The sequence below is a fragment of the Geospiza fortis genome, unplaced genomic scaffold (genome assembly GCF_000277835.1).
Source record: "Geospiza fortis unplaced genomic scaffold, GeoFor_1.0 scaffold176, whole genome shotgun sequence".
Lineage (NCBI taxonomy): Eukaryota > Metazoa > Chordata > Aves > Passeriformes > Thraupidae > Geospiza > Geospiza fortis.
Genome location: NW_005054514.1, coordinates 871,109 through 878,462, shown reverse-complemented (window position 1 = coordinate 878,462; position 7,354 = coordinate 871,109). Strand labels below are relative to the sequence as shown.

The following is a 7,354-nucleotide window of genomic DNA, read 5'->3' as shown; positions in this document are numbered from 1 at the left end:
CCGCCATGCATCCCCCGCTGAGGCTGTGCCCCATCTCGGGAGGAGCGGGAGCCATCCCCCATTCCCGGCGCTGCGGACAGCCCCCGCACGAAGAGAGCAGAGGATGCCTGGTGGGGACCTCGCTGCTTTCGATCTTCTTTGTCCTACCCCACCCTTCCTGGCGCTCCCAGTTAGCAAATTGGATGGGGGGGGAGGGAATGAAGATCTGAAGCCGCTCCCGACGCTTTGTTTTCCCAGTCTGCCTTCTCCCACACCTCGTCCAGAAAATGCAGCCCGGATCCAACCCCCCACAGACACCTGTGGTCACTAACCTGAAACCTTAGTGCCAGGGAAATGTGGGCTCAGAGCTACGCACCCGGGCGTGGGGGTCCTCTCCATGGTGCCTCGGGCCATTCTCTACTACTCCAGTGCTGCCAACTCCGTGCTCCATGTTTCAGTCACACTTGGAGTCAAATTTCTCAGTCCCTGAACTCCATAAGCTGGTACTTCAAGGAAAGAAATGCATTAAATGGCATAAATATCTCCTCATCGTTTACAATGCACTTGTCCCAGTGCAGGAAAAGGAGGTGGGATCCGTGGCCAAGTAGGTTCCTCTGACATCAGCTGTGCTGGGGTAAGGTACAACACAATTTTTGGAGAACTCAATACCACAAATTCACCACTGCTTGAAGATTATAACTAATAATTAACGATCAAAGACTTACCTTCTTCTGTCACTCACAATGAATTTCACATCACACAAACTGCATCTTTGCCTGCCACAAAATTGTGATGTCTACGTACCCAAACACACCATGCACAGCCAGTAGGAAATGAAACCTTTGGTCTAGGAGAGCAATAAATCATTATAAAAACATCATCTGTTCAAACCGACTCCTATCAGGACCTTTTATGTTCGTTTCTTCACAGGAAGCTCTAAGGAGTATAGGGAAGTAGTTTTTTCTGGGTATAGGTAGGATATCCCGCAATACTTAAGGAGATGATATGTCAATCAGTTAATATCCAATTAGCAACAAATGAAAATGTGGCTCATTATGACAGTGACAAAATGATTAATTTGTCAGCCTGTAGGGTTTATTTTGATTTAATGATTAGAATAGACAACCCTGAATGAATTATCCTGAGCCTCTGATGTGTGCTTGAAGAAGTTTTGAAACCTTAGCATATTTTTGCTCAGAACATGGCACCAGGAATCTACATCACGTCTCTAAATTTAGACAGTGCAACTGTTCCTCTTTTTTTCTCTTTGATGCTTGTTTTCCTCTTCAGTTTAATATCTGAATGGTTCCATGCCTTTTATTTGCAGGTAGGAGAGTACCAGAGAGGAATCACACACTGCCCAAGGCTGGGAGCTGGCACCCAGGCCTTGGGCAGTGGATCACCAACACACCTAGAGCCCATCTCAGCTGCCCAAATATACCTATTGCAATTTTTCTTTTTTTTATTTTAAAAATACTTCCTACTGCACATGGGCTTAATTCAGAGCAGCAGTTCTTGAACTTTGAGTATTCCATAATCATATATTCCATAACTTGGATCCAGCAGTGACTAGGGTCAGAAAGCAATAACCAATCTTAAGGTGACACTTAGCTTGTCTGTCTCATCACCTTGTTGCAAGAACCTAAGTAATTCAGAATGAAATAAATTCAGAGATTAAAGGGCTGGAAAACCACACTTGTTGAAGATGCAACATCTACACAGCACCAAATTTTTAAAACTTCCATGATTTAGGACTAGAAATGAGCTCTCAAGCATGTCTCCTAGCTCCATCACAGCACACCAATATGCCCCAATTTTCTTTGCTTTTAACAATGAGCAAAATAGGTAATTTTCAAATTACTGTAGTTGCAAACTGGCTTATTTAGTCTTGCTTAAAAAAGGTAAGGAGTGGAAGTTGCCTATTGTATAATCTCACATAAGGAGAGGGGAGGAATAGAGCTAATTGACAATGTCAGGATGAGAACAAGTGGGGAACAGCCTGGAATTACCTAAGTGCATCTTTTTGGTTGGTTCTGATAGAGCTTGGAGCAATCTGGTCCAGTGGAAGATGTCCCTGCCCATGGCAAGGGGTTGGAAATGGGTGAGCTTTAAGGTTCTTTCCAATCCAAACCATTCCATGCTTCTCTGAGTAATTCTTCTGGTAAATCTCTAGTTCCTGCATAAATTCCCGCACAAGTTAAATGAAGAAAAGTAACTATTTATGAAACATCAGAGGCAGGAGTTGGGTCCTTTGTTAAAAGAAGAGAATTGAACTTCCTCGTTAAATCCTGGCAGGGCTGGATCCAGCCCTGCTGCCCTATAGCAGTGCTAGGATATTTTGAGAAGTGATGGAATATCTGGATAATGCTGATGCACTTTGTCTTCCACAGGTGTCTTCTGCACACAGGGGGCTGAACAGGATAAAATTATAGGTGTCACATTAATGAGCACTGTCTAATCAATGCTAATAAAGGGAAGGACAAGAGTGTCCCTGACCCATCCTCAGGCTTCAGGTATTTGGGGGAATATTGGCCAGGACCATCAGCAGCCCTTCCTGCCCAGCTGCTGCAGCACTTGTAAGGCTCTTGGCAGCAAAAGCTTATTTCATGTTAAAGGAACATATAGATGTCTCAATTTGTATCCTGCAAAGGTCTAGAGGGAAAATGGCACAGGAATATAGGAGTCTTTGTGCAGTGATAATCTATGCTAAAATCATCAAAATAAATCTATGCTGATATAAATCAGCACAGGCATCAGAAGAAATCAATTTACATCAGCTCTGAATCTTAATTCAGAGATTCTGTGAACTACCATAAAGCACTTGGAAAAGAATTTTATTCCCACTGTGAAGTTACTGGATGGTTGGGAAAAGAAGTATTAAAAAGAGTTTCCTCCTCTGTGGAATTTTAGTGTAATGGCAACAAAGCCCACAGAATTTCTGCAACACCCAAATTGCTTCTACTCCTACTGAATACTTAAAGGTGTGTCCACAATGGCATTTTGCCATGAAATTAAAAAACCTGCAAATGGAAATATCCATTTTAAAACTTAATGAAAAGAGGAATCAGAGGTGGATTTAAATAAACTGGGCCAAAAGAGCTTTCAAGAGTTCACTCATCAGGCCCTAATTTTCTGTCATGATCCTGCCAATGCCAATTGTTGCATCAGCTCCAACTCTCAGCGGTTTTAAAGGAGTTTTCCATGGATCCAGGAATGTCCTGTATCCTAGGAAGTGTAGGGAGAATTAAATCCAGGCTGATACATGGTAGGAGGAGTTACATCTGTCCTTCCCAAAAGATTATGAAAGAACTGTCCTTTATTAATCACTGGAAATTAAATTACTGAGAGGAGTTAAACTTGACAATGAGCATCTCTTGCTTTATTATCTTAGAGGGGAAAATTAAAATTAAGAGTCATAGCACAGAAATGACCATGGGGGGGTCAAACGCTACTATGAGGAGGTAAAAATCATACAGCTTCCCAAAGAAACAGCCTAATTTTTTTTTTCACAGACTATCACTTTTTTTGAGGGTAAGATTCACTTTCTAGCCACACAAACAGGTCAATCAAAATGTACATTCAATCTGCAAATTCAAATTAACCTTCCAATTGATTTTCTTTCTTTTAAAATCCAGAGAACCCTTCAGGAGGCTCAAAAACAGCATTTTAAGAAGGCTGTTAGTGTTGGAGTGTGTTTCTTAGAGGAAATGTCCTGAGTACCATGATATGAATTATCCTTAAACAATCCCAGCAATTAAACAATTCCCCATCATGTACCCGGGAATGAGCCAGGCTCTCTTCAGGGTTCTAGACAGGGATTGCTCTGTCAGGGGTTATACAATTCACAGAAAAAATGTGCTATTCTCTCCAAACCGCTCACAGCCACATCCTGCCCTGACCTGCACCACAGCTAAATGCAGAATTTCTGGAACAAAGGCATGGGACATTCAGGCCTCACTGTCACTGCCTCTCCCTTTCATCCTCTCACACCCCCAGGCCCATGGGAAGCATGGGTAGGTACTAAGAAATGTCTGTTTTCAGTGATTGTACAGTCTTTTAACATTATAATCTCTTCTCCTTCCCCAAAAACCTACAGGGCGAAGCATCAGGCTCTCAACCACTGCTGTCCCTGCTTGTGCCAGCCAGCTTTGCCTTCCTCTGAGGTGCAGGATGATCATGACTCAGAGAAAAAATGGAATTTTGACCTGTATTCTCCCACCCTGAGAGTCATTCCTGCGCTTTGGGAGGGGATCACAGGACAGGACATTGATAATCACACAGAAGTGCAGAGAGGTTTGGGTTTTGGTGGTTTTTTGCTCCCAAATGCTGTTGTTTTATAAGCTAAGAGAGTTCATGAGGATACATGCCGCCACCCCACCTGAACTTTGTTGACAACGTCATTTTCCAACTTTGCAGCAACATCCCAGGAGACAACACCCAGATGTGATGTGCCACAAGACAGATGTATGATACAGAGAGTCAGACACGGCCCTGCAGGTAGAAAATCTCAGGCAGACCCTAAATGACTGCTTAGCACCTACTAACACCAGATGGGGCCTGTTAAATTGTGTCCAGGGAGGTGGCATAAGGGTGGCACACCAAACTGCCACTCCCATGTGCCAGTAATTGAATTTATCCCTTGGGATGCAGCCTGTATCAGCTTCAAGCTGAGCAGGGAGATCTGGCTCCAGGTGTTTAAATTTTCTCATCAAATCTTTAACCCAAATAATCCATTTGCCCTGTATAAAAACCCCTTCTTCATTCCTGCATGGAAGTGTGGTATTAGTAAATTCTGCATATAAAACCACTGCACTAGACACCCATTGGATGTATAGAACAGCAGCTGTGCAGAATGATGGCTTTGAGAAAAAGTTAAGAGGATTTTGGCATTTTTGCTCCTCACTGTTTCCACAAACCATCCTGACCCATTGGAAGAACATGCAAGTCATCCTTCCTTATGATTATTTTGCAAACAATGATTGTCGAAACAAGGCTAGAAAAATTGCAGGCATTGTAACAAATTAAACTCAGGACTGCATTTCCAGCTGTCTGGAACAGCTCCTTTGTTTTAGACAACAGTTCCATTAATGTTTCAGAGTCTCTGATTATTTGAGCTCTCAACAACATCCTGTTATTCATTTTTTTCTCTCCAGGAATGAACAACCATGATCCTGAGAGCTTTGAGGTTTTAGGAAAAAGTCCAGTCATGTTGCAAGCTTCATGACAGTGTTTTGCAAGTGAGTCCTCTCCTATAAATTCCAAACTAAAAACATTTTCCTACTGTCTGTTTATTCATTGTTGTTTGTTACAATAGGCTTTGTTGGTTTAGACCAGCAGTTTATACACAGTGCTCTGTGCTTCCCAAAGGACCAGGAACTGTTTTAAGGGAGGCAAAAAAGGAATGTAAAAGTGCACAGGGGAACACCTGAACCACTGGAGTAACGATGAGATGGCAAATGAAGGAGAGATCTGGAATCCCAGGTCTTGTACTGGTGTTGTAGGGTGTGAGCAGCTACTCAGGCTCTCTCTGCAAACCAGATTAAAGCCTTGTGATCTCTCTTGCAATTAAGCCTTGCTTTTCTCTATAGATGTTCCCTAAAATACTGTCTCTCTCCCAAAAATGTCAATAGGTCAGAAAGACAGAAGGAATAGCAATTACAGATATGGGAAATCTGAGAAATACACTAGGAGAAATGACCTAGCTCAAGCAATCAATGGCCGAAGTTTTTTAAACCCCAGATGAATGCCCTTCTCTCAAGACTTGTCATGTAAGGAAAAGGGGAATATTGCCCTGGTATGCCATTCCAGCAGTCCCTGCTCTAGGACCAGGAACCTTCCATCTTCTGCACTGACTACAAAGCAGAGCTGATGGCCACAGAACTGGGGAGAGGCTGAGGGAGCTGGGAAGGGGCTCAGCCTGGAGCAAAGGAGGCTCAGGGGCCCTTGTGGCTCTGCACAGCTCCTGCCAGGAGGGCACAGCCGGGGGGGTCGGGCTGTGCTCCAGGAACAGGGACAGGAGCAGAGGGAACGGCCTCAGGCTGGGCCAGGGCAGGCTCAGGGTGGGCACAGCAGGAAGTTCCTCATGGAAAGGGGGCTGGAAATGTCATGAATTGCAGAACCTTTGACTCCCCAAGATGAAAAAGCCCTTTATTCTTGAAATGCACCTTGATTGGTCCGACAAGACTAATTAATCATGGAAAGTTACTCCATTAGTAGACACTTCAGCGTGATCAGAGTAAACTTCAGGCATCTGTAGTGGCAAATTTTTGTTTGGGTTTGGGAAAGCAGGTTTGGAGCAGTGTGGAGCACATCCTCCTCCTCCTCCTCACTGGGGCTAGTGTGTGGGAATTCTGAAAATCTGTGCCTGCCTTTGTAAGCTCTTTGTGACAGCAGTGGTTCACATGTGGAAATATGGCTGGGTGGAGCCCTTAGGTCACTGCAGCAGGGGCTGATTTGGGGAGAATGAGCCTCTAGTTCATATTTTATAACTAATACATTTGATTAATTTCTATTTTTATATTACCTCCAGTAATACTTCACGTTTCTGAAAGCAGGAGAAAGTGGTGAACTAGCCCATATTCTGAATTCTGGGCAGACTTCTGCCCATCATACTCAATCCATATCAGATTTAAAATCCAGAAGGCACATCCTAGGAGCAGCTTCCAGAAGAAAGGGCTGCTCTATGCCCACTGGGAGACTACTCAGAGAAACTCCTGCCCTATGCCAGGAGTTTAGCAGGCTGCTGGTGGGTACTTCATTCATTCATTTCTGCTCTTCCAACCTCTGCCAGCACTGTCAGAGGTGTGCACTGAGTATTTTGTGGCTCACAGCTGGGTAAAGCTGGTTTAAATTGATCTATTGAGGAAAGAAGATGGGCATGGTCAGCCAGATCTATAGGTTCAGTGGGTTTGCCTCTGGAAGAAGATGGGCTTTATTAAGCCATGACAAATCCAGAGAATGAGAAGTATCTGCAGCAGTCTTAAAATCCTGGGAGGAGTTCTGGGTTGCTACAAGGATGCCACATTCCTGTGAAAGTCCCAGATCTTCCCGAGTCAAAAATTCCCCCTGTAGCCAGCAGCCCTGATGAAAATTGGCATTGAAATGCAGCTCCCAGGGGTCGCTCCGGTGCCTGTCCTCCCCTGGGAGCAGGGGTAGGAGTCCACCCTAGAGGAAGCCTGCAGGGATTTGATCCCGGTAGGTGGAGGCTCACTGATGTTCTTTTGCTCACAATCGCGTTTCTGTTCCGTGAGCTGCATTCCCTGCCTGGGTGGGGCATTTCCCTACCTTCGTGCTGGGGGAATCGCCTAAGAAAGAAAAAAGTCGCTGTTTCTCCCCAGACGGGAGGGCAGGGTGGGGTGTTTGTGAGTGCGGGGGA

General features: G+C 44.4%; 1 protein-coding gene across 3 annotated transcripts in view; it reads right to left on the bottom strand.

The window, feature by feature from the left end:
* The window catches only part of DPYSL2 (dihydropyrimidinase like 2), a 51,096-nt gene that overhangs the window by 42,386 nt on the left and 1,356 nt on the right, over nt 1-7,354 (bottom strand). The window lies entirely within an intron of this gene.